Source organism: Zalophus californianus, chromosome 1 (assembly GCF_009762305.2).
Source record: "Zalophus californianus isolate mZalCal1 chromosome 1, mZalCal1.pri.v2, whole genome shotgun sequence".
Taxonomy (NCBI): domain Eukaryota; kingdom Metazoa; phylum Chordata; class Mammalia; order Carnivora; family Otariidae; genus Zalophus; species Zalophus californianus.
The window spans coordinates 33,633,189-33,660,279 of NC_045595.1; the positions used below are offsets into that span (position 1 = coordinate 33,633,189).

Below are 27,091 nucleotides of genomic sequence, written 5' to 3' on the forward strand. Positions count from 1 at the left end.
GATGGAAAGTTTTCTGTTGTATTTTCAAAAGAGACAGGCACGTTATGGGGAACCACGCTGATACAGTGATAGAGTTTGCTCATTATTGGCTTGTGTTTTTTCAACCACTTTTATGTGCTATCTTCTCATCTCCCCTTGCTGCTCCCCCACTACCCGTCCTTTATAAAAATCTTTGCCCCAAAGCCTCCCTGAGCTTTCTGGGTACCATTAGCAAGATCACATTTCTTTTCTTTTCATCTTTGTCACCTGGCCCTCTGTCACCCCCAGGACTGTTTTGTCTAAGACCCAGACTAAGAAACTTTTCTCATTATGCTCCACTAACGTCTCGAGGCCAAAAAGGGCCAGAAGTGGAGGCTGGTGGTGGTGATCTCTGAGTCCTGCCAGCTTGGAACACAGCTGAGATTTCTACAGTGCCCACCTCCCTCCCCTTCCTTTGTCCTTTGGGGCCCACCTGGCCTTCTCAGGGCCTCACTATCTCCAAGGCCACTCAGCCCTTGACTGGAGTCTGCCTGAACCCTATGTTTAACCTGAAGTCTTGCCTAATGAGTAATCTACACTAGAAATTAATATCCTAAGAATCATTCATTTAGACTAGTAGGTCTCAACCCAGGAGTGATTGTTGTCCCCCAAGGAACACTTAAAAATGTTTGGGAGCATTTTTGTTTATCACAACCTGGGGGAAGGGTGTCAGTAACATCTGGTGGGCGGAAGCCAGGGATGCTGCTAAACACCCTACAATGCACAGGGTAGTCTCCCCACCCCCAACTAAAAATCTGACCCCAAATGTCAATGGTGCTGAAGCTGAGAAACTATGATCCCGACAACCACTAATTCTTAAGACTTTATTCTATGCCAGACCTTAGAGTAGAAATAAGGGATTCTGTGAGAAATATATATTTTTACCCCCTAAAAACTCAGTCTAGGGGCTTTATATATAATTTAGAATGTTTTCAGTTACAAGTAACAAAATGCCCAAAGAAGGGCTTAAAGATAGTTGCAATTTTCTCATGTAACAAAAATCTGGAAGTAGATTGGGGATTGGTTAACCCAACAGTTGAACAATGTCAGGTGTCTGGGTCAGCCTCTCCAGAATATTTTTGGCTTTCCCCTCATGGTTCCAAAATGGCTGTCACCCTACCATTCTCACCAGATAACCCTCAAGGCAGGATGAATGAGAGGCATAAGTGATCTCCTCTCATGTATCCATTCTTATGAGGGAGAAAAATCCTTTCCAGAAGCTCCTCAACACCCGGTAGCTTTTTTCTTATATCCTTCACGCCAAAACTGGACACCTGCCTGTCTCTAAATCCTGCAGGGCAAGTTGGGAATGGAATTAGTATGGGTGACTTAGACCAGGACTCAGCACACTTTTTTTTTTTTGGGTAAAGTGCCATGTAGCACATATTTTAGGCTTTGTGTATAATATGTGATCTGTGTTGCACATTCTTCTTCTTTTAATTTTTATGACCTTTAAAAATGTTAGAACTATTCTTAGCTCATGGGTTGTAGAAAAACAGGCCCATGGACCACAGTTTGCCGATCCCCACAATACCTGTACAAAATCAGGATTCTACTAGCAAGGAGAATGGGGATAATGGCTATTGGTAGGCAGAGAACTATATCTGCCATGGAAAGGTGCAAATACAATGTAACTATAATACAGTGGTACAAGTGCTATAAGAATGCATACAAGAGGCTGTAGTAGCCAGCCTCAAAGATGACCCTCAGTGGTCCATGCCTCCTACTAGTCATACTCTTGTATCTGGAGGGTCTGTTGGGCTAATGAAAGGGACAGTACATGACTTTAGAGGCCAGGTCATAAAAGACATTTTCACTTCTACCTCACTCTCTTGGAGTGCCCATGCTGGGGGAAGCCAGCTGCTGTATTTTAAGATACTCAACTGCTGAGAGGCCCACATAGTGAGGAGCTGAGGCTTTCCACCCACAACCGGCACCAGCTTGCCTGCCATGTGAATGAACGACCTGGCAAGCAACTCCTCCCGTCCCAGGCAAGCCTTCAGTTGACTGAAGCTCAGACTGATACCTTGACTGCAACCTCATGAGGGAGGCTGAGCCAGAACTTCTCAGTGCAGCTGCTTCTGAATTCCTGACCCACAGGAACTGCAAAATAATACCCATTTGTTTTAGATCCCTTAGTTTTGGGTTGATTTATCATGCAGCCACAGACAACCAAAAACAGAGGCATCTGGGAAGGGTGACAATGCCTTGGCCTTAAGACTCTTAGCATGGAATTTTTAAACATCAGTGAGTCAGTAAGGTGCAGTGGTGGGGGGTACAACAGACTAGGACTTGGGAAACCTGGGACCCCAAGTTCATTTGTGAACTTGGGGCACATTGACTCACTCTTTGAACAGCATAAGTAAATCCTGGGGAGAAGAGGGTGAATGTCAGAAAAATGAGAGAACTATCAAAAGTTTGTGAAATAACCTATATATTATGATGCAAAGCTCAGTTCTATTTTCTCCAAGATAGTAAATAATGTATCTTTCTTCCCCATCCATCTTGAAAACAGAAATACAGAAAAACCCATGGAGCGGGTGGGCAGGATTACAAGTGTCCGGCATCAGGAAAAGAGACTATGCTGGGAATAGTGGTTCAGAACCAAGGACAGTAGCCTACATACCTCTACCACTTCCCCCCACAGAATGCTTGGGGCTTGATATGCATTTTATGGCATCCATTCTTTGATACATAAAATTAGAAGAGTTGAATCATATGCTATTTAAAACCCAGCTCTGATCTGTAAATTCATGATTCCAGGTTATGTGCACTGCTCTCAAATCCCTGTCAAATCCCCTGTTCAGTTTCTGCCAATGCAGAAGGTCAGCCTTGTCTCTCAGATGGACATAGCATTAAAGGTGATATATTGAACTCACATCAATTTACCGAGGAAATGAGGACAAGCAAAGGGTGTTAATTTTTTTCTCTTTATTCAGCTCACATTTACTGCTGTTTGCTATCATTTGCCAAGCCCTGCAGGGGATAAAGGAGGGAAGTCACAGATTCTTTCTTCAAAAAGTCTGCAGTCTAGAGGGGAAATGACAAGGACTCAAATAACTCTTCTTTCTGCATTTCTCCTTCCTCCTTTATATATGCGCTGTACTCATCTCCTTAAATAAGACTGACTCTCAGAGAACGATCTTATAACAGACATTTTTACTTTGATGTGGGTTTAACTCACTGTGTTACTGTGCACTTTAAACCTCATCTGTCTCATGGGATGGAAGATTTAATTGTCTGTTAAAGAAATTTGAGGCCATCATTACCAGACATTTTTTAATTTGGTCAAGTCCACTGTTAAAATTTCTTCATCTGCAAACTGGGACTAACGGTATTGACACTGCCTATTTGTTTTTGTTTTGTTTTGTTTTGTTTTGTTTAGAGAGAGAGAGAGCGTGAGCATGCACGCAAGTGGGGTGGGAGGGGCAGAGAGAGAATCTTAAGCAGGCTCCACGCCCAGCATGGCACTCGATGGGGGGCTCAATCTCACAACCCTGAGAGTATGACCTGGGCTGAAATCAAGAGTCAGAGGCTTAACCAACTGAGCCACTCAGGCGCCCCAACACTGCCCATTTGTAGCTTTTGCCAGCTTAGTACTCCTCATTCCAGTGCTGTGATAGTAAACCCAAACATGATTCCAGGTGGCTGTGATTGGACTGTCAGTCAAATCCACGGCCTGGGCCCTGGAGTAGCCATAGCGCCACCATTCATAAAGATTGGTTCAAGGAATGGGTACATGACCAAAGCAGAGCCACTTAAAACCTCTACACATGACCTGATTTCTGCTTCATCTAGAATTGCAGTCTACAAGGATGATGTAAGCTTTAGCTGCTTGTAGGAAGCCATCTACAATAGAAGATGGTGCTAACATGTTGAAAAAAATGAAGCTAAGATACAGAGAGGGAAGGAGCAAGAGAGAAAGAGAGAGAATAATGAGAAAGGTAGAGAGAGGTGGTTTGGCCTCTGATCTAGCCAGGCCTGAATGTAGCACATTTTATATAAGCCGATACATTCTCTTTTATGCTTATGCACATTTAAGATATGTTTCTTTCATTTACAGCCTGAAAGAATCCTAACATGCTAATTATAAGAGTTATTATGAGGGCCAAATAAAAATCTTTGAAAGCCCTTCATCAAACACAAAGTATAAAACCCGTAGGGCGCCTGGGTGGCTCGGTCATTTAAGTGACGGACTCTTGATTTTCGCTCAGGTCATGATCTCAGGGTCGTGAGATCAAGCCCCAAGTCAGTCTCTGCACTGGGCATGAGCCTGCTTAAGATTCTCTCTCTCCCTCTCTCTCTCTCTGCAACACCCCCCCCACCCCTCTCTCACCCTTTCTCTAAAAAAAAGAAAGAAAGAAAGAAAGAAAGAAAGAAAGAAAGAAAGAAAGAAAGAAAGAAAGAAAGAAAGAAAGAAAGAAAGAAAGAAAGAAAGAAAGAAAAAATATAAACACCAAGGTAGCTGATGGGGCAAATCTTCAATTTTCCTTCTTTTGACATTAAGCTAATTTGTTTCATTTATTAAATTTCTCCATGAACTAAACAACAACCTGAAAAGATCTCTATGTTCTTTCAATATGGGTTAAAAATGCAGAATTCCTCAAAGTTAGGTGCAACCAGCTTTTGGCATTACTTGATAACAAGAACCTTAAGGGAATCCCTGCTCCCTTGATGTTTTGCTTAAATCGCCATGGGATGGCTCCTGCTCTGGATAATAGAATTCTCCACCATTCAGTGCCCTTGACTTCATCTGTGTTAAGAGGAATCCATCACAGTGACATTCCCAGAATTCTGAGAGAGGGCAAAAACGTTGGCAGATGTTTTCTCCAATTAATTTCTCTATGTCTCTCTCTCTCTCTCTCTTCTGTGGGGGGCACAGGCTACTTAGAAAAAAACCTTAACTTTTCCAAAGCATTTTTAGGAAGTACTTTTGGAGTTCTGACTTAGAGTTAGAACTGTAATTAGTTTTATTTTTTGCCCCCAAACTTGAAATATCTCTGCTGGAAACAGGGGACTTGGCCTTTTCTCCAAAAGTAGAAACATATTTGGAATATAACTTAAACATGTTGAAGATTTGAGGGGTGAAGTGACAATAGGCGCTGAAGTGGGATGTCAAAGGTTGGTGGATCTGAGCTTCCAGCTGATACTGGCGGTTTTGAGCCCTCCAGAAGCCATCGAGCTCAGCAATTGCTAAAAATTGACCTAGGGGCACTTGGGTGGCTCAGTCAGTTAAGCATCTGACTCTTGATTTCGGCTCAGGTCATGATGTCATCGGGTCATGAGAGTGAGCCCAGTGTCGGAGTTTTGCTTGAGAATGAGGTCTGCTTGAGATTCTCTCTCTCCCTCGGCCCCTCCCCCCACTCATGCTCTCTATAAATAAATAAATAAATAAATAAATAAATAAATAAATAAATAAATAAATAAATAAATAAAATTAATCTTTAAAAAATTGATCTGTAGTCCATAGGTCTTCCTGATAAGGTACTTAATAACTGAAAAAAAAGCTGGTTTCCTAGATTGTCATTGTTACACTTGGAGTCTGTTCCTAAAAACCTATTAGTTACTAAGTAGTTACTGATGCTTATTCAAATTGGAAATCCAGAAACTAAATTTAGTGCACTATCTGAGGCCTCCGATTCAGTATTAGTTGGCCATATACCAGCTACACCAGCCCTATCTCTATTCCTCCCTATTCCAGGAAGACCAAGTTAATGACCTACTTTGGGTCTTTACACTTGCTGTTTCCTCTGCCTTGGAATGCAGCTTCTTAATTTTTCGCACATTTGGCTCCATCTTGCCACTCAGGTATCAGCCCAAATGACTCCTCAGGGAAGTCTTCCCTGCTCACCTCATTAAAAGAGCCACCCACTGGTCTCTCTTGGTCACCTTATCCTATTTTGTTTCATACATGGCTTTTTATGTTTATTGTCAGTCTCACCCCTGGAATTTCCCTGAGAACAAGGGCCTTGTTCATCTCTTTCACATCTATATCACCAGCTTCTAGAAACTACACCAAATGCGTGGGGGACACTCAGTAAGTATTTGCTGGATGAAAAAAATCTGGCTTCCAGGCAACTTTACATAGTAGCTTGCAGATATTAGATTCTTCCTGGACATTGGGAGGAGGCAGCATAGGTGGACTATGGTGTTTTTTGCTGCACTAAAAAAATGATTGCAGGCTTTTTATTTCTTTTTAAGATTTTTTAAAAATGCTATTTATTTATTTGACAGCAAGAGAGGGAACACAAGCAGGGGGAGTGGGAGAGGGAGAAGCAGGCTTCCCGCCAAGCAAGGAGCCTGGGGCTTGATCCCAGGACCCTGGGATCATGACCTGAGCCCTGGCACCCCCCTTTTTAAGGTTTCATTTTTAAGTAATCTCTATACCCAACATGGCGCTCAAACTCACAGCCCTGAGATCAAGAGTCACAGGCTCTACTGACCAAGCCACCCAGGCACCCTGATTGCAGGCTTTTTAAAAGGTTTAGAGTCACTTATCAAGAAGGGCTCTTCATTGAAGGGGTACCTAGCTGGCTCAGTAAGAAGAGCATGTGACTCTTGATCTTGGGGCTGTGAATTTGAGTCCCACTCTGGGTGTAGAGATTACTTAAATGAAAATAAAACTAAAAAAAAAGGGGGTTCTTCATTGAAATTCATAGATGGGTTCTAGAGGGCTGTGAACGCTCTGAAATTTTATACATATTTTTCTGCAAAGAAATGTTCTTCTTATTCCCAGTGGGATGGGCAGTGCCCATCCAGTGCTTGGCTAAAACTGACTTGCCACTAATCTAGAGAGTCCAACCCAATTCTGCTGCACCAAAGCGCATACCCGGGCAAGCAGCATTTCTGCCTTTCCAGCTCAGGCATTCTGCATTCATACTCTGAGCAAGTTGCAAACTGAGTACTCTTATTTGCCTTTATGGGCTTTTAAAGAAATACTTAAAATTACTGAAGTTCCTAGGAATTTTGTGGACAGAGGTGCAAAAATAAAGCAGAAAATAGGTTTGGAAAACTCTGATGACTTCTTTGTTGCCCCAAACTCTCTATGCTTTCCTAGCATAGGTATAACTGAGGCACTTCAAAGTAGTTTGCTTCTGCTGTCCATCTGTGGATGGCTCAGATTGCAGGCCTGGAGTCAGGTGGACTTTTGTTCAAATCCAGGCGCACCCATTCTGTGTGATCATGCACAGGATACTCTTCAGTTTCAGCATTACAAAATGGTGCACTAGCCTTGGAGGATTGGGATGGGGCTATTATATGCCGAGCACTGTTCTAGTTACTTTATATATATTAGCTCAGCACTAGAATAGAATAGAATAGAATAGAATAGAATAGAATAGAATAGAATAGAATAGAATATATTCTCCTCATAAGAATCTGTAAGGTAGGTCATTTAAAAGTCATTGCCATTTTATAGACTGGGAGACTAAGGCACAGAGGACCAAAGACACACAGCTATTACATGTCCCGTACATACACAACTGCCCACTGCCTGACACAGAGTAGGCATATCGTCCGGACTCCGGAATTGCTGGAATGACTACCTGAGAAGATGAACGTGGAACATGGAGCTCAGCACAGAGCAAGCATTGGAAAGAGGTTACTGTTTCCTTGAGAGCAGTCCTCCTTGTTGGAGTTGTTGGCAGCAGACCTACCCCCCGCCCCCATGTAGCCTGATCCCAGAAGACATTATGAATATTCTATTTTTGTGGACCAAAACATAATATGGGCACCCAGCTTGGACTGCAAGGTGTTTGTAAAATACATCTCTGTCCTCGGTGACAGTGACAAATGCAGCCCAAAGTGTGATGTGCAGTGTTCAGGCAGTGGACTCCTCCCATCTGGTTGTGTGGCATGATTTTGATTATGGTTCTCTAGTCATCCCTGCAATTACTTGGTTTATTCAATATTCTTTTTTTTAAAGATTTTATTTATTTATTTGAGAGAGAGAGAGCGAACAGGAGAGAGAAAGAGAGAGAGCACCAGTAGGGGGGAGGGGTAAAGGGAGAGGGAGAAGCAGACTCCCTGCTGAGCAGGGAGCCCAATATGGGGCTAGATCCCAGGACCCTGGGCAGCTGCTTAACCAACTGAGCCACCCAAGTGCCCCTCAGTATTCTTTTAGTAGACTTTCCCCCTCCTTATTTTTGTGAACTGTGTTCTATTGCTTGCAACTAAGGACTCTTGAGATTTTCATTGCATTTGAGAATTCATCAAACATTTACAGAGGAGCTACTATTGTGACTGGCACTGGATACAGCAAAACATTCCTGCTTTCAAGGATCTTATCTGAAAATAGCCTTACCCTTCTTTTCCTTCTTTCCTGCAACGGGTCATCCAGCTCCTTCAACCTTTCCTAGGTGACGAGTTTCAGTTCTGTCACCCTCCTGGTCCCCATCTCTGGTGCTCTGTAGGTTGACAGAGTATTTGTGAGGAATCTTACATAGCAAGTACCAGAGACTCAATCAAATTGGATTAAGTAAAAAAAAAAAAAAAAGACATCTATATCTATCTATCTATCTATCTATCTATCTATCTATCTATCTAGGTTCAGGAAACTGAAAATTTGGGGGCCAGTCAGGCTGGTCAGTGGCTCTGCACTTAGCACGCTCAGGTTGCCATAACAAATATTCCACACTGGGGGCTTATAAAACAGATCTTTACTGTCTCTGTTTTGGAGGCCAGAAGTTCCTGATGAAGGTGTGGGCAGGGCTGATTCCCTCTGAGGCTGTGAGGGAGAATCTGTTCCATGCCTCTCTCCTACTTTTGGGTGGTTTGCTGACAATCTTTGGCATTCCTTGAAATGAGCCTGTGTAAAATATTAAGTAGCAGAGAACAGACAGAATGCTCCCATTCGGTAGTCCACAAAATGAGCCTTATTTAATTCTTCCATGATAGAAGCTTCCTGGCTGAGGAAAAGCTCTCCTCAGGAAACTCGGGGTCTTCCCAAACTCCTCATCAGAAATAAGCAGTAGTTTCAGAAGTTGTCCCCTAAGTTACGGAGCCCAGAGCACTCACATCTCCTCGTGTAGCATTTACATCCCCATTTCCATTTTGAACCAAACTTTCTGGAATCTCACTCACTCACGTGACAAGGTTCTCACAAGAAAAGACACTGTGCCTTGAGCACTTATTAATATTCATCATTATTTCTAAATGAAGACCAGAATGAGATGATGTTGTCAGGCATATAAAAATGCATTATGAAAAGTCACCAAATATTGCTCTGCAGAAGATGCACCTAACGCTTTAAAGATACAGTCAGTACATTCTGCTCTACCTAGAATCCCACTTGAGCTAATCCAGAAAGCGAGTAGAATTGCAGGTGGGTATGTATGGTAAATGAAACACAATGGATACAGGGAGCATAAAGGTTATTCGCAAATCTGGCTTTTGAATCCTAATAGACCTGGTCCGAATCCCACCTCCAGCTCTTGTACTCTCTGGGCAAGTTACTAAACAGCTGCAAGCTTCAGTTTCCTCATCTGCAATATGGAAATAAATACGTGTCGCTCATAAGGTGGTTTTGAGGATCAGATAGGTTAACCTATGAGATCATATGGCAGAGCACCTGTCTATAAAAAACACTCAGCCAAATGGCAACCGTTGTGAAGTTAAACAAACAAACAAACAAACAACTTTTTCCTTAAATAATTAGAAAGCCGTAAGTGCACTGGAACCTTTGGCTTGAACATGTTTAGGTAAATGGAATCTCTGAAAAACCACACCAGGAGAATTTTTTTTTTTCATCTTGAAAGAGTTACCCTATCCCATTGCTAAAGGCGTGTTTCATTGTGTATTTAGTCTGCAGTAGAAGAGTAAGTTATACCTCTAAGTAACTGTTTTGAAAAGCCATCCATGCATACAGACTGTGCGGAGTTCTTTAAGAAAAAAAAAATGGGAGCAAATATTCTGGCATCTCCCATTGAAACTGAGAAAAGTGTGGAGATGTTATATAAGCATAAAGGACTAAGGATGATGGATGCTGTTCCAGCCAGAAGGGGAAACACAGAGGGAGTTTGTGGATGGTGGTGTCCTTTCTGAGTGACAGGCCTGGTTTCCTACAGTACGCCACCTGCTGTAATATAAATTCAGAAGACATCTTGGAGCCTAGTAAATCAAAAATACATTTGAACCTTATTGATTAAATAAAAAAAATCAAATCAGTCTTCTGCAGAAACCTATCTGCAGTTACAGGATATTACCTGAATTTTGACACCACGGAGGGAAAAAATGCCAACTAAGAACAGGGTGTTAAGAGTTTAGAAGGTCTTAGACTTTTTATATTTCCTTGACTCACCTTCTTGAAGTCTAACATCACATTATACCTAACCAGTAAAGTAAAGCGGTATTACCGCAGACGGGAATCAAAGGACACCTTATATTGTCCTTTTTCTTAAGGGCTCCTCATAATTTTGTAGGATCTGATGAGGATTTCATTTTTGGTTGCCTTAACTGGGGAAGGAGTGTAAGGTGATAAGATGGGGTGAAGGGGAAGATGCTAAGAAATTTATCCCCCCATACCCATAAAGCATGAAAGGGAAGAGGTGTCCAGTCTCTTTTTGTTCAGATAATTGACCTTATTATTCTAATGATTAATGACCTGAGATCCCTTCCTAGCCCCATAATTTTGTAATTCCAAGAATAAAGTCTCTCTCCAGCTATCAACGCAATTAATGTAAGGATTACACTCAGGCCAAAGTGAGATTACGGTCAGAGTCATCCAGATAATTACTATAATCCTCTGCTTCCCTTTGGCACTGGAAGCCTGGCATGTTTAATCGAAAGAAAGGCCCTCATGAGTGAGTGAGTGGATGGTTCACTGGGTTCACTGAGAATTGCAGCTATGCTGGGCAAACCACAGTGAATGTCAGCTGATGTGGTATCTGCCCTGCAGAACTGGGGAAGTGCTGACATAGCTGGGCTGAATGCAGTACAGAGTCTTATAGGTTTGAACAATCTCAGTGATAATGACAAGTAACAAGAAGGCTCTGAACAAAGAAGCTATTCCCAAAACCACTGGAATAAATTGCCTTGGTACATAAGGAGAAACGCGGTTGGCCCCTAGCAAAATTGTGAAGCTACAGAAACTTTTGTTCAGCAACAATACAATTTACAACACTTCTTAGTTTCACCCTTACTCCCTGTGAGCTATTCTCCTTCCTTGTAAGCATGCCTTCACCCCTCCAATTCCCCCTGAATCCTGGCTCTTGCCTTTTGCCCTACGAGGAACACAGGCTGTGGATGCTTGTTTCTCAGATGTGCCCCTACTCAGTCCTCTGATTGCCCAGGGGACAGGAACGAGTAGGGTCATTGGATGACCTGGATGGTATGCAAAACCCCCTCAGATTATGGATTCATCCCTTGAAAAGCAACACTAAGTAAAGATGGCATTTTAGGCACAAGGTGGGGTCCATAGTTCCGAGTACATTTACTGAGCATCTACTACATCCTGAAGTTTTAGAAATAGCTGTGGCCCATTCCCTTTAATAGTAGTCTGGTAGAGGCCAGTGAGGAAAATATTGTTGACTTTCTCACACTACAGGGTAGCTGCTTTTTTGTTCTAAGCATGGGGAAGAAAGTGGTAAAGATGGGTAGTCTAAACAATTGATTTCTTGGGTTGCTTTTGGGGCTATAGGAGATGTGTGACTTCAAAGATGGTGACCCCTTGTTTGAAATTTTCTGACTGAAAGAATTGGAAAACCGGCTTTTCCTGTCATTCATTGAATTGGAGGAAGCAGGCCAAGCCCATTCTATGTAGTCAAATTGGATTTGCTTATAAGGGAGAAAGGCCTCCCAGTAGCTGCTGTGTAGCAGATACGGCCCCAACTAGAGGCCAACAGTTCCGGGTGACCTCAGACCCATCCTGGTTGGTCACATCCCACTGAGGTGTGCATTGTGTACTCTTCTTGTTCTACATCAGAGTCTTTTCTGATGCCCTCATCATGGCCCACGGAAGGTGTATCCCAAAAGCATGGGTAAGGCTAATACCCTGGGGGCCATCTTCAACCAATGGAGCAGTAGAGCAGATGAATCTTCTAGCCTGCCTTCCTTTAGACACACAATTCTGGGCAGTGTTTCATGTGCTTTTCAAGAGGGCCTGGTGGAATGGAGGCCCTGATACCTCACCCCACCAATGGCAGCTTCAGTAATGCAGTTATGCTGGCTTTCTAACCCTTACTTCCTCATTCTTTGCTTCTTGGGATTCTCCCAAGGAGATTTCTTTCCCAAAGAAAGAAATCAAGGGAGTGGCATTTTCTGATAATATTCTGGCCAGTGTTTGGACTGTAAGTGTCCCTCAATTCCTTTGACTCATTAAAGTTATGATATATTTTATCCTGCTAATTAAAGTAAGAAATGTGAATTTTTAAACGAGTAATAAATATTTAAATGCCAGCAAGTAACATAGGAGAAAAGCCTTCAAGAAAGCATAATGAGAATAAAAAATTAAGTTGAAGAATGATTCATTAAGATGCTTATATAGGGTGCCTGGGTGGCTCAGTCGTTAAGCATCTGCCTTCGGCTCAGGTCATGATCCCAGGGTCCTGGGATCGAGTCCCACATCGGACTCCTTGCTCCACGGGAAGGCTGCTTCTCCCTCTCCCACTCCCCCTGCTTGTGTTCCCTCTCTCGCTGTGTCTCTCTCTGTCAAATAAATAAATAGAATCTAAAAAAAAAGATGTTTATATAACTGTTTAAAATCATACTAAGTAACATATCATGTCATTGATGGCTATATACATTTGTGGCTGAAGGACACTGGATTTGTGGTGGCAGGTACCTGGGAGGTAAACCAGAAAATGGGGCTTCCAAGGGGTATACAGAAGATTTCAACTGTATCTGTAACTTTTTTCATATATTTTATTTTTTACTTTTTATTTATTTTTTAAAAATATTTTATTGTTAAGTAGTCTCTATACCCAGTGTGGGGCTCGAACTCACAACCCCAAGATTAAGAGTCACACACTCCACCACCGGCTGAGCCAGTCAGGCACCCCTGTCATATATTTTAAAGTAAATATTTGAAGAAAAGCTTACGAAATGTTAACTTGTTCATTTGGGTTGGAAAGTACGAAGGCATTTGTTATATTTTTCTCTACCACACATTTAAAATGTTTCCCAAATTCAAAAGTAAAAGCAATTTTAAATGTTCTAATAAAGTTCAGTAAATTCAAAGCCTTGAAAAAGAATAAATGACCTATACAAATTCAGTCCCAAACCATAACAGGTATTGCCAGTTTGAAATATATTCTTCCAGATGTTTTTTTCTAACTTAATATCGTTGACTTGAAACATAACTTTTAATCTCGCTGTCCTCAGGAGCTCAGAACTTCTTCTATTGTTGACTATGGTAACCAGGGACGAAGTACTGTTAACAGAGAAATGTTATATGATTACAAATAGCCTTCACTAAATTTGTAAACTAAACCTACAGTTTGGAATCTCGTGCATGGCTGCAACTTGGTATTATTTAGTATTATTTTTTATTAATACATGTGTTGGGAGACAAGAGAACATTTTGATAAATACTAATGAAATGTGCCAGATCGATGCATATTTAGAGTGTCTATTTGCACAAAGCAATAATGTGAACATATGGCTCACAAGTTTCTGAAGCCTGATACTGTTAGATAGATTGATGCCGGTAATTTATCATGTGCCGCTAGAAGCAGAGAGATGAATTGGAAAACCCTTTAATGGCTTCTGGCATCCAGGCAACAAACCTTTCTGGCCTTTCTCTCTTTGCCCTCAGACTCATTAGCATCTCTGTGAAGTAGGATTCAAGGATGAAGTCAATATGAAACTTTCTAAGTTTTCAGGAACAGACCAAGGTTATAAACCGACCTAAACACAAAACACTGTAGGGATAAAACCACAATTCATTTTCCTCTGAGGCTTTTTAAAGGGACCTACAGCTTTGCATCCTGCCACTCTTTCTCTTTGTTTCTCTTCTCCCCAAACCCTGACCAGGGAGCCGGGAATAATGGCTTCTAATGGCTGAGGGGAGATGGCGGGGAGCATGTGGCAAAGCTATGGGAGTGATTTGAAAACTCTTGACTCCTTCAGACCTGCCAGCGCCAGAAACTATAAATAGGAATGCTTGGCAAGAGGGGAAGAAGGGACAGACCTCTGAATGCTCTTGAGCAAGAGGGAGAGAGCAGGAGTATCTTAAATATTTGGTACAAAAGCCACTTCATCCTTTACAGCAGAGCTGCTTGGCCTTATGGGAGAGCATTTATCTGAGCAGGGCTCAGAGCTGAGAAATTTTGCTGCAGTGACTACTGGGGACCTGATGGTATTTTTAAAAATTCCTCTTTGGGGGAAAAGTAGACAACCTTTTTTATTTTGGGGATGTCTATTAGGGACTGAGTTATGCCCCTTTCCCAATCCATATAGTGATACTCCCACCCCCAGTGTGAGATAGGGCCTTCAGGAGGTGATAAGTGTTAGATGAGCGCCTAAGGGTGAGGCCCTTACAAGAAGAGCAAGAGACACCAGAGATCCCACACTCTCACCTGGAGCACAGGGAAAAGGCCAAGGGAAGACACAGCAAGAAGGCAGCAGTCTGCAAGGCGGAAAGCCAGGCCACGCCAGAACCCAACCCCGACGGCGCCTCGATCTCGGACTTCCAGCCTCCAAAACTGTGAGAAAAGACATCTCTGCTATGCAAGCCGCTCAGTCTGTGAGGGGACGTAGACAATGTTGCTTAACGCTGGGAGGCAGATTTCATTTTGTTTGGGACTATATGCACCGGGTCTGTTTGCATGGGTCTGTATGCACCGGGTACATATCAAGGTCGGAGCGGTAGCAGAGTGGTGAAGACACTTGGCTGTTGGACTCCGACCGGCCTTGTTCAAATCCCAGTCGACCACTTACTAGGTGTGTGACCTCCAGCAAATGACTGTCCCTCCGTAGGTTTCTTTGTGTGTGGAAGGGAACTAATAATAGTTTACAGTGCGAGACTGTTGGGAGGCTGAGTCCTCTAATCCATGTGGAGCGTGCCACAGTGGCTGGCAAATAGCCCTCTGCAAAAAGCTAGCGCTCGCACCGAGGCGGAGGGCCTCCCAACGTAGAGTACGTCCCGCTCACGAGGCACTTGCGTAGCCATCATCGCATTTGATTTTTAGAGTAATCTTATGAGAGCCGTTGGGAAGGCAGTATGACACCCACGGGAGGGAAGACGAAGCCCAAATTCAGAGAGGCCAAGAAACCTGCCCAAGCTCAAATTTCTAATAAATCGAATAAATCAAGGAGAGCTAGGCTTCAGATGAAGGTCCCCTGACTCCCAATTCAGTGCCCTCCTCACTAAATTTGCTGTCTGAATTCCTCTCTTCCCCCCTCATTCCCTCCCTTCTTGTCTTTTCTCTTCAAACACGCATCAAGTTTCTTTTTTTTAAGATTTATTATTATTATTATTTATTTATTTGAGAGAGAGAATGAGGGGGGAGGGGCAGAGGGAGAAGAGACTCCCCGCTGAGCAGGGAGCCCCAACGCCTCAAGTTTCTGTCATGTTCCAGGCCCTTCCCTGTCTTCCCCTGGACTCCTGTTTTTTGTCTCTTTATTCATTTCGACCTGGATGGATGTGAGCGCGCATGCGTGCCTGGGAGTGCGCCTGCGCGCCCACGCTCCGGCTGTCATTCTCACTGGGGATGACCCTCTGCCTTGTGTCTCTTCTCCTTCCTTACCTGCCAGTTTTTTTAGCTCGAAGAAGTCAACACTCAGCTTTCAAGGACATATTATAAATAGAGCCTTAACAGCCAACTGTCTTTCCTTATCTGAAAACTGACACCAAGCCCCGGCAACCAGGACAAAAAGAAAGAGAACAGGGTCAGTGGCGGGGCAGATAATCAATATCCTTAAGTGATATGAGAACAGAGAATCCCAAAAGGGAGGTGGGAGGAGATCTGAAAATGACAGCCTGAGAAAGTCTGCTGGGCTCTCCCGGGGAGTGAGGGGTGAGGCATTGTTTCAAACAGCAGGTTCCATATTACATTTGTGTTTTAATTAAAAAAATCTAATTGGTTTTATTCGGTGAATCATGAATTGGGTGGCACCCATCTAACAAATAGGAGGGTGCTCCCCATATTACAATTTTATATTTGGGGAAAAAAACAAAAAAAAATCTCTTATTCTCACAGTACAAATGACTAAAATGAAAACTCTGCCAAATCTTTGACCCCTGAAGCTATGTAGGAGTTGCAGCAGGTCCCAATGGGGCAAGAGGTGGGCTCTGAATTGTGAGGTGAGATCATTACCCTGCAGTTTGGGCCATGGGACATGAATTCTAAAAGCGGAGAAATGCTTTATTGCAGTGTCGTCAGAAGAGAAGCAGGGCCAGGCAGTTGGAAGGAGTCAGTGCCAGAAAGGTTCCCATAGAGTTTTTTTTTTTTCCCATAGAGTTTTAAAAGACCATCAAATCCAACCCCTCTGTTTTACAGATGAGGCAGCTGAGGCACAGAGAGAAGTCACTGGCATGAGGGCTGATAGTCATAGCCAGATGTGCCTTACCCAGAATTTGCTTTGCCCTGAAAGTGGGGGGATATAGTGAAAGACCAGAGGCTCTCCAAGAAGTCATCTTCATGTCTAATATAGAGAATTGAAATGTGCCTTTAGGAAGCTGGGACTGACCCCAGGGTGCTGGCTCAATGATCCTGAAGGAAGAGACTGGAAGGACTGCAGGAACACAAAAGCAGACTCATCCTGCCGTTCCAGGTGGCTTCTATGAGTCCAAGGTTCTTCAGGTAGGTCCTTCCAAAGACCTGAAGTAGTGGGTTGGACAGGAAGGGATGTGGATGATCTTGAAGCAGCTGTTGGCTTCTGTACAAATAAAAAATGCCTCTTTAGGGAATCTTTTAAAAAAAGATTTCTTGATTTATTTGAGAGAGAGAGAGAGTGTGTGCATGAGCAGGGGGAGCGGCAGAGTGGGGGGGAGAGGGGAAGCAGACTCCCTGCTGAGCAGGGAGCCCGACATGGGGCTCCATCTTCCAATGAGGAGATCATGACCTGAGTCAAAACCAAGAGTCGGTTGGGATGTGTGGGTGGCTCAGTCAGTTAAGCCTCTGCCTTCAGCTCAGGTCATGATCTCGGGGTCCTGGGATCAAGTCCTGCATCGGGCTTCCTACTCAGCAGAGGGTCCGCTTCTCCCTCTGCCTCTGCTCCCCCTGCTTGCACACGTGCTCTCTCTCCCTCTCAAATAAATAAAAAAATTCTTTAAAAAAAAAAAACAAAAAACAAGAGTTGGACGCGCAGCCAACTGAGCCACCCAGGCGCCCCTAGGGAGTAAAGTTTTTTATCTATCCTGCACAACAAGCCACCCCAAAAGTGATGGTGACCCTCATCCTCACACTTACCTTGACTCTGACCCACACCCTGACCATTAGCCTGACGCTGAACCTAATCCTTTCTTTGACCATTACCCTAAACCTGTCTCTGATCTTCACCATGTCTCTGAGCCTGATAGGCTGACCCTCATCAAGACCCTTACCCTGATTTTGAGCCTCACATGGAATGAGATGACCCTCAACCTGACTTTGACTCTGGTTTTCACTCTGATAGAACATGACCTAGTCCTTCACCCTGACCTAACACTACCTTGACACTTAGCCTAATGCTTGCCCAGATTTTGGTCCTGATTCTGACATTGACATGGACTGACTCTCACCTTTACCCTGACATTGAACTTGTCCTCTATACAGATTCTGACCCTGACACTGATCCTAATCTTGATCCTGAAACTTACCTTATCCCGACTTTCACCCTGACCCTGACCCTCGCCATATATCCCTGTACCTGACTATGGCCCTCACACTGACACTGACCCTTATCCTGGTGATGATTCTAAACCTTTTCCTCACACTCCCTCTGAATCTGATCATAATCCTCACCCTGATGGTCACAAAGACCCAGATCCTGAACTTGACCTGCACCAATATCCTAACCCTGACCTTGACTCAGACACTCAACAAAATTCTCTTCCTGAATGAACTCTGGCCCTTAACTTGAATGTCACACTGACTCCTACCATAATCCTGAGTCTGACTCTGAATTTGATGCTGAATAAACTCCTGACCTTGAACTTGGCTCTCACCCTCACTCTATCTTCATCCTGAACCTCACCCTCACTTTGTCTTTGAAACTTACTTTGAACATACACTGATCTAACCTTGACCCTGACCTTCATTTTGACCCTGACTTTTACCTTCATCCTACCAAGATTCACCCTAACACTGGCTCTGACTTTCCCACCCCTGAGCCTTACCTGAACTTGATTCTCAACTTGCACCTTTCACCTCACCCTAATTATCACCCTATCTTGAAAACCTTAAGCAGACCCTGACCTAGACACTACTCTTCCACTGACTCAGATCCTGAACTTGATCCTAAGCCTTACCTGATCTTCACCTTTACTCTGATTTTCACCATATTCTCAAGCTGACAGTGACTATGAATACCATCAAACTAGCCCTTACTCTGACCTGTTACTTCTCTCTGTGACTTGCCCTTAACCCTTACTCTGACTTAACGCTTAACCCTGACCCTCTCCTTGAATTCTTATTCTCACCATGTCTACAACCTTGACCCTAACCCACATTGTACACAGAACCTTCCCTTCATTAAACAGACATACGAAATCTGTACTTGACCCTGACCTTTAGTCTCATTCTGATCTTACCCTGACTCTGACCCTAACATTGACATTCACCCTGATCCAGACCCTCACTCTGACTATGCACTTGACTTTGACCCTGACTTTAGTCTGAATCTCATTCTTACATTCACCTGACTCTGACCCTGATGCCTGGTCTGAACTTGGTTCCAACCTCACTTTTATCCTTAACTTAAATCTCACTCTAACTCTGAAGAGTAACCTGATCATGATTGTCACCCTGACACTCACCATTATCCTGACCCTCACATGACGCTAATCCTGACCTCCTGTGACCCTGAAATTGACTTTTACCTTGACTGTCACCTGGATTATGAACTGCATGTTAACTTTCCCAAGACTTATCTGACCATAACCCTTACTTTGACCCTCACCCTAAATGTGACCCTCATCTTGAGACTGACTGGACTCTAGCTGAACCTGACCCTGGACATCACCATGATGCCAACTCTCACCTTCACCCTGAACCTATCTCTTACCATATGCCTGAGGCTGGCCCTCACAATGACCCAGACCCTTCTGCTGTCTCTGACCTTCACTATTACCATAACTTTGACCTAGAACCTTACTTTCATGACGGAATTTGAGCCTGAAACTCAACTGGCCCCAAATTTCACCATCAGCCTGATCCTATCCCTTACCATAATCTTATTGCTGACTCTAACCTGCATCCTTAACCTTATTCTGACCCTCACCATGTCCATGACTCTTCACTTGACCCTGACTCTACCCCTCACCGTGATCCTGATACTGGCCCTTATCTGCAACTTCAACATTATTCAGACTTAGATCCTTACCCTCACCCTGTCCCCAACCCTGCACTTGACTTTGACTTTCACTGGGAACTTGAACTTCAGTTCAACAAGACCATCACCCTGATGCTCACCCTGATATGGAATCTAGCTCTTATTTCTACCTTGACACTTACCCAGATAGAGACCTCCACCTCTGCCCTGTCCCTGAGGCTGACCCTGACCCTTAATACTATGACACCCTGACTCCTACTTTGACTCCTTACTTTGATCCTTACCTTGACCCAGATTGTCATCCTGATCTTGACCCTGACTGTGAAGCTGACATTCCGCTGACCCTCATATGGCTGTCCTTAACTGTGATTATCCCTGAATCAGACTTCAAATCTGATTCTCACTCTGATCCTAATGCTCATCTCTACCTTTTTCATGACCGTTATCCTCAATGTGACATTGACTTTGATGTCACCCTGACACTGTATCTGACTTCCTCACACCTCAAACATTACACTGTCCCTGATGATCAGCCTGACCCTGACCCTGTTCATTATTCTGAAACTGACCAATACTCTGACTTTGACCTTTATGCTACTCTCACCCTGAACTTGATCTTTATCCTATGTGACCCTGATTCTCAATATGACCCTAATCCTGATCATACCTTGATTCTTACCTCACACTGACACTGAATCTGATTAGAATTCTCATCCTGACCCAGATCCTCATGCCATCCTTTCCTTGAACAATGACTATAACCCTGAGCCTCATCTTTACTTTCACCTTGACCCTAATCCTAACTTTTACCCTGACCCTGAACTTCATTCATATGTTTACCCTCACTCTTAACATAACCCTCACATGGACCCTCACCCTGACTCTGACAATGACCTTGATACTCAACCTGACTCTCACCATAACCATCACCTTGACACTGATCCTTAAATCTACACCCCCTCACTTGACCCTGTAGCAGACCTTCTCTTCTCCTTCATCCTGACACTAATCCCCTCATAGACCCCGACCCTCAACTTGATCCTAACATATACTCTTACCCAGATCTTTTTTTTTTTAAAGATTTTAGTTTTAAGTAATCTCTACACCCAATGTGGGGCTCAAACCCACAACCCTGAGAGGAAGAGTCGTACACTCCAACTAAGCCAACCAAGCACCCCTCATTCTAACCCCCATCTTGATCCTAACACTGATCCTGACCCCCACCATGATCCTAAGGCTCACTGTCATCATGACCCTGACCCTCAGTCTCACCCTATGACTCTCTCTCTGACCCTCAACATGATTCTGACTCTCATAATGGTTCTTATAATGGTTCTGGCCTTAAAAATGACTTAAGTAGGGGCACCTGGGTGGCTCAGTTGGTTAAGCGGCTGCCTTCAGCTCAGGTCATGATCCTGGGGTCCTGGGATCGAGCCCCACGTCCAGCTCCCTGCTCAGCGGAGAGCCTGCTTCTCCCTCTCCCTCTGCCTGCCACTCTGCCTACTTGTGCTCTCTCTCTATCTCTCTGTCAAATAAATAAATAAAAAATCTTTTAAAAAAATGACCTAAGTATTCCACATTGAGTTTGAACATGAAATCTTGTATATTTACATGCTAGTTTCAACTAGATTTCTTATAACTAGCTAAAAGAACATGCTTTAAAAATCTATGCATAACTGGAGGGTGTTATGCTGAGTGAAATAAGTCAGAGAAAGACATGTATCATATGACCTCACTGGTATGAGGAATTCTTAATCTCAGGAAACAAACTGAGGGTTGCTGGAGTGGTGGGGGGTGGTAGGGATGGGGTGGCTGGGTGATAGACATTGGGGAGGGTATGTGCTATGGTGAGCACTGTGAATTGTACAAGACTGATGAATCACGGATCTGTACTTCTGAAACAAATAATTCAATATATGTTAGAAAAAAAAAGAAGAAGATAGCAGGAGGGGAAGAATGAAGTGGAGTAAGTCAGAGGGGGAGATGAACCATTAGAGACGATGGACTCTGAAAAACAAACTGAGGGTTCTAGAGGGGAGGGGGTGGGGGGATGGGTTAGCCTGGTGATGGGTATTAAAGAGGGCACATTCTGCATGGAGCACTGGGTGTTATGCACAAACAGTGAATCATGGAACACATCAAAAACTAATGATGTAATGGATGGTGATTAACATAACAATAAAAATTATTTAAAAAATCTATGCATAATTCTGAACTTGCTTACACTTGTATGCACATCTTTAAACATGCTGCTTTGACTGGTATTAATATAGTCTATGTCAAAGTAAGAAAGGGCATTTGAGGAGAACATGTTCTCATTGATTTGCCTCAGATAAAGCATAGGTTAATTCTAGCAGTCAGTAAACAATTTCTGTAGAGACTAATGTCTGATTTCTTCTTTAATGCTAAGTCTGTCCAAGCAAATATGATTTCCAAGGATATTTGCTTTAACTCACAATAAGAAGTTACTGTGTACAGAACAATGTGTAAATCTGAACTCATTTTCACATATATGGCTTGGATCCCTCTTCTCCTAATTCACAGGAAGAAAGTGCAGTGAATGTGCAGGTGAATGCAGATAAGTGTATCTGAGATGTTCTTGGTCATACCTTACATACATTTCTATGTAGGCAAACAGAAGTAGAATTGAAAAAAATCTGTATTAGTGCGAAGAAGCTCAGTCTCAGACATTTCTCTTAAAAGAAACTCCTTAGTGCTTCTTTGAGTAAATGGAGATGAACACAAGCATGGATCAATATGTGCCATTCATCTCCAAGGCACGGCCTTACTGTGAGGTACAGCAAATGAGGAAGTATCTAAGAACAGTGGTGAAAAGAATCTGTACTAATATAAACAAGCTCAGTCTCAGACATTCCTGTCAAAAATAACCCCTTATTGCTTCTCAGAGTAAAGCAAGATAAACACAAGGACAGAAAACACATTTCAAAACACGTTATTAAAAGGAGAAAAACAGATAAAAATACAGTGTTTACTAAACATAGTTTTAATTGACTCTTTGTTCTTAAAATGTCTGTGGATTAGCAAAATATGCAAATAACTTTGGATAGCAATACATATAAATTTGGATTTGCCTTCTCAAAGCTTTTGATCAATGTGAAATAAATGCTCATTAAAAAAATTAGCTGGTGGTTTTTAACTTTCTGCCCTCTAGGTCTGTCTTACATCTAGAGAGAAAAAAAAGAAAAGAATGATTAAAACAAGTATTTGGTGTAGGTAGTTGATTGTACTGGGTACAAGCATTGCAGAGAGATACAAGTGTGTGTATAGGATGTGATTTTCTGTTTATTTTTAAGTTCTGTAGTTCATTCACATAATAAATTTAAGATGATATATTGTTTTATTTATTATTTTGACAATTTTTAAAGCTATAGTTTAAAATAATATATAATTATCTAATATATAATAATATATAATTATCTATATGTCTGATATCTATATATATATATATCTTTTTTTTTTTAAGTAAGCTGTCTGCCCAATATGGGGCTTGCACTCACACCCTCAAGATCAAGAGTTGCATGCTCTACCAACTGAGCCAGCCAGGTGCCCCATGATCCTGATAGTTCTTGATGCAGACAATTTGTTACATAAGTAATGTGCCCAAAGAGTAAAATTAGAATTTGAGCCTTTTGTGTAAAACGACTTATTTTATGCCCAGATCAGAAGTTCCTTTTTTGTCACCAGCTATTCACTGTTGGTTAATATTAATGCTCATGCTTTTTGCATGTTCTTCCACCATTTTCTTAGCTATTCTCTTGGACACCCTTGATCTAATTTTATTTATTTAAAGTTAAAAATGCTATCACAGAGTTAAATTCACCCTTTAGACGTTGACAACTTCCAGAAATTAAATCCCGTCAGATGCCTACCATGATTGTCTTTACTGGGGGTTGCCAGCTCACAAAAAGTAAAAGTGCCAATATTTATATGGATGGTAAATGTGCTTTTGAGGTAGCCTACAAATTCAGAATGAAAACCCTATATAAATTGGACATTAAAGAATTTTAGATGCTTTGCTATTACCTAAGAAAATAGCTATAATAAAAATAGAAGGTCAAAGGCAAAGACCTATAATCTGACAGCAATGCTTCGGCTGATCACTATGTTAAACAATGTTAACCGAGATAAATACCTTATAATCACACAGGCAAGAACAGTCTTGGAGGAATTCAAAGAGGCTGTTACTGTCGGAAAGAAATCTTTAATTCAATTTAGGGTGCTTACTGCAACTCAGATGGCTGATTATACCAGAACACTTGAAAATGGAGTTTAACAAACTTTTTTCATGATATTACCTATAAAAAAAAGATAAATCAGCAACAATATTCAACAAACACTGGTGGCCTAATTTTAGGTGTAGCTGCCACAGATGTTTTCAAAGCAAGTCTTACCTGGCAAACATGCAATCCTGATAAAACGGGCAAGGTGGGTCATGGACAGGAACCAAGGGCCCTGTGGACAGTTCCAAGTGGACTTCATACTCATACTTTCTGCAGTGAATTAGAAATATGTTCCATTTATTGTGTATTTATTCTCAGGGTGCACTGAAGTTTTACCTTGCTATATAAAGCTACTCCCATACTTGGGGAGGGGTAAATGGCGTGGTTTTGCTTTCCCACCGGGGAAATTCTCACCTCTCTAATGACAGAGACATTCATTTTACTAGTACTTTAAGTACTTTTACATAGAAACTTCACTGTCCTTGTCATCTCCAAGTCTTCAAGACATATAGAGAGAACAGAACTTTAAAATTAACCAAGTTCTTAAAAATCCTTCAACTTCCACCACCCAAACTACCATCAGCTTCCCAATCTATAAAATCAACCCTTTCTGGGACTCCCATGTTTTCTCCTTATTCTGCAGGGGTGAAACTCCCTCAGAGGGAGAGGAGGTCGGACCCTATGGTCAACCTGGGGTCCAACTCTGCCACTCCCCCATTCCTCTCTTGGGGGAAGGGAGAGAGCTGCGACAGATCTCTCTGCTCGCTTCTTTCCCTCTTCCTTTACTCATGACCCAGTGACGGATTGCAAGTTTTACACCATCCAGCATCTTTTTGCAATTTAAGGTTTTGGGGCTAAGTCCCCCCTCTCACTGCTCCTGGCAGGCAGCACTATTTTTGGCAAAGTTTTCAGAGAGGGGCCGCTGCCCCTGCACATTACTCAGAACCTGGGGCAGTCAGGACTCAGTGTTGCTAAGGAATGCCCGCTGCAATCCCCTTGACTCTGCCCATTAATGACCTTCGGGGGAAAGCCGCCTGGCCAACTATCCAGGTGCATTGGCTGCCAAATTGCTGTTCGGGAAAGCAAGGGAGCCGTCAGCGCCCCCAGGGACACCTGCTGCGGCGGCCAGGGAGCGCAAGGGTTAGCGGGGAGATGTGTTGCATCCCCCTCTTTCCTCAAGAGGAAAAACGACACAGGAGGCAGTGCGGGGCTCGGATAAACAGCGAGCCTGTCTGTTCCAACTTGGTCCTTCAAGAAAATGCGGTTGCGCTGGGCAGGCAGGCGGGCGCGGGCTGAAACCGCAGTGCTGTGGACCCCGGAGCGCCGGCTCCGCGTCTCCACCTGCTGGTAATGTGGTCCGTATTTTCAGGGTGAACTGAAGTCTGTGGGGGCATTTTTAGAATAGGAACAAATAAAATTAGGTCACGGCTAGCCAAGGGAGTCATAAAGAATAGTTGAGAGATATGCAAAAAGCACTGAGAATTAACAATGATTTGGTGACAGAAGGAACTTCTATGGATCTAGGCATAAAATAACAAAGTAATTTTTATATGAAAAACCTAAATCCTAATTTATTCCTTTGGCACATTATTTATGTAACACATTTTAGGAAATGATCTATTGTTATGCATTTATTTGTATGAATTTGGAGATTCATTCATTCATATATATTCTTAAATAGGTGATAATGTAGTTTCTGACTATGACTTAAAAATACAATATCCTATACATAGACCTGTATATCTCTACAATCCTTGTATCTAGTATAAATAACATTTATATTCATTATTATATTTAATTAATCATCCACCCTTTTCTTTTCTATAGATGTAAAAGTCACCCAGAGAACAGAAATTTTAAAACCATCCAGCTTTCTTAAAAATAAGCAGTTATCTCCCATGACTTTAAAATTTTGAAAAGGCAAAAACAAGGTATTCTAACACGGGCCAAGCTAACTCCTCAGGGTCTGTGCCCATGTGTGCATTTGACTTGTCAGTGCCTTTGAGCCAGACCGGGAACATACCTGAAATTGAACAAATTGGGCTTGTTACTGGTTGCACTGGGAGAGAATGCACCCACTGGGAACCATATGGTGTCTCAATAAGAGGGTGTTAGCAAGTACCTATTATAGAATTTGGTCTTTAATCAGGTGATTTTTAGGAAGGCCTAAGGAAATGAGGGTTTGCTCTAGATTGGGTATTGTTAAAAAGTGGGGCCAATTCTATGATTGGGTACTTTGTGGATACACAAACACATACTTAGGTAATTTAAAGTTTTTAGCTATAAAGCTTAAAAAAATTTTTTTTAAAGATTTATTTATTTATTTGAGAGAGAGAGAGCAGGAGCAGAGGGTCAGAGGGAGAGGGAGAGAGAATCCGAAGCAGACTCCATGCTGAGTGCGGAGCCCCACGCAGTGCTGGATGCCACGACCCCGAGAAAATGACCTGAGCTGAAACCAAGAGTCAAATGCTCAACTGACTGCGCCACCCAGGTGCCCCTAAAGTTTTTAACTATAAAGCTTAAAATATAGTTTGTCAGTAAATTAAATAAAGCAATATATATAGTTTTAAATTTACTATGTGGATGCACTGCAACAACTTTCTAAAATAAAGCAGTAGAAAAGGAAGTAGAAGCTCACTGTAATTTTGGTACCCACTATAATCATCTATATATATTAATTACCTTTAATTGAAGGAATCATTCTTTTCTTTCTTTTTCTATAGACATAAGTGACATCTAGAGGACAGAAAGTTAAAAACCATCCAGGTAATTTTTTGAGCACTATCTCATATTAATTAAAAATTTTGAGGAGGTGAGTACAAACATACATGTATTATCATCCAGAGGCATTTGCATATTTTAATTCACTGGTATTTTAAGAAACAAGGGTGTCAATTAAAATTATGGTTTGTAAACAGTGTTTTATGTCTTCTTTTTTTCTGCAGGTAAGAATGTGCCTTTGAAATGAATGTGTTTTGCTGTCCTGATGTTTATTTCAGTTTAAGGAACAATAAGGACTTTCTTATGAAAGGAATGTCAGAGGCTGAGCGAGTTTGCATGAACATGAATTCTTTGCAATACTACTTCTTGTTTGCCTAAACTGAGACCTATGTAAGATTTCTGTGAGAAAAAAGGCCCCCCAAACTCAGAAACACACTTCCTCTCAAGTTCTCTGTCTTCCTATGAGTTACAACAAGGTGAGGGTAATCTATACCATATATGTGAAAACGAGCACATACTTACACATTGTTTTCACCCTAACTTTTCTTTGCAAATTAAGCCTATACAGTTGCAAATTGTATGTATGCATACAGACAAGCAGTGAAAAAGAAACCAAGCTCAGAACCATTCGTCTCTAAAGAGAGTTCTTTTTTTTTTTTTGGTAGATTTATTTATTTATTTGAAAAAAAGAGAGAGAGAGA

At 42.3% G+C, this 27,091-nt stretch overlaps 1 long non-coding RNA gene across 1 annotated transcript; it reads left to right on the forward strand.

The window, feature by feature from the left end:
* The first annotated feature begins 14,236 nt into the window (after window positions 1–14,236).
* Window positions 14,237–26,437, forward strand: LOC113918678. The gene is made up of 3 exons (XR_003518650.1): window positions 14,237–14,659; window positions 16,630–16,757; window positions 26,393–26,437. It is a non-coding gene; the product is annotated as an uncharacterized LOC113918678 (long non-coding RNA).
* The last annotated feature ends 654 nt before the right edge of the window (window positions 26,438–27,091 follow it).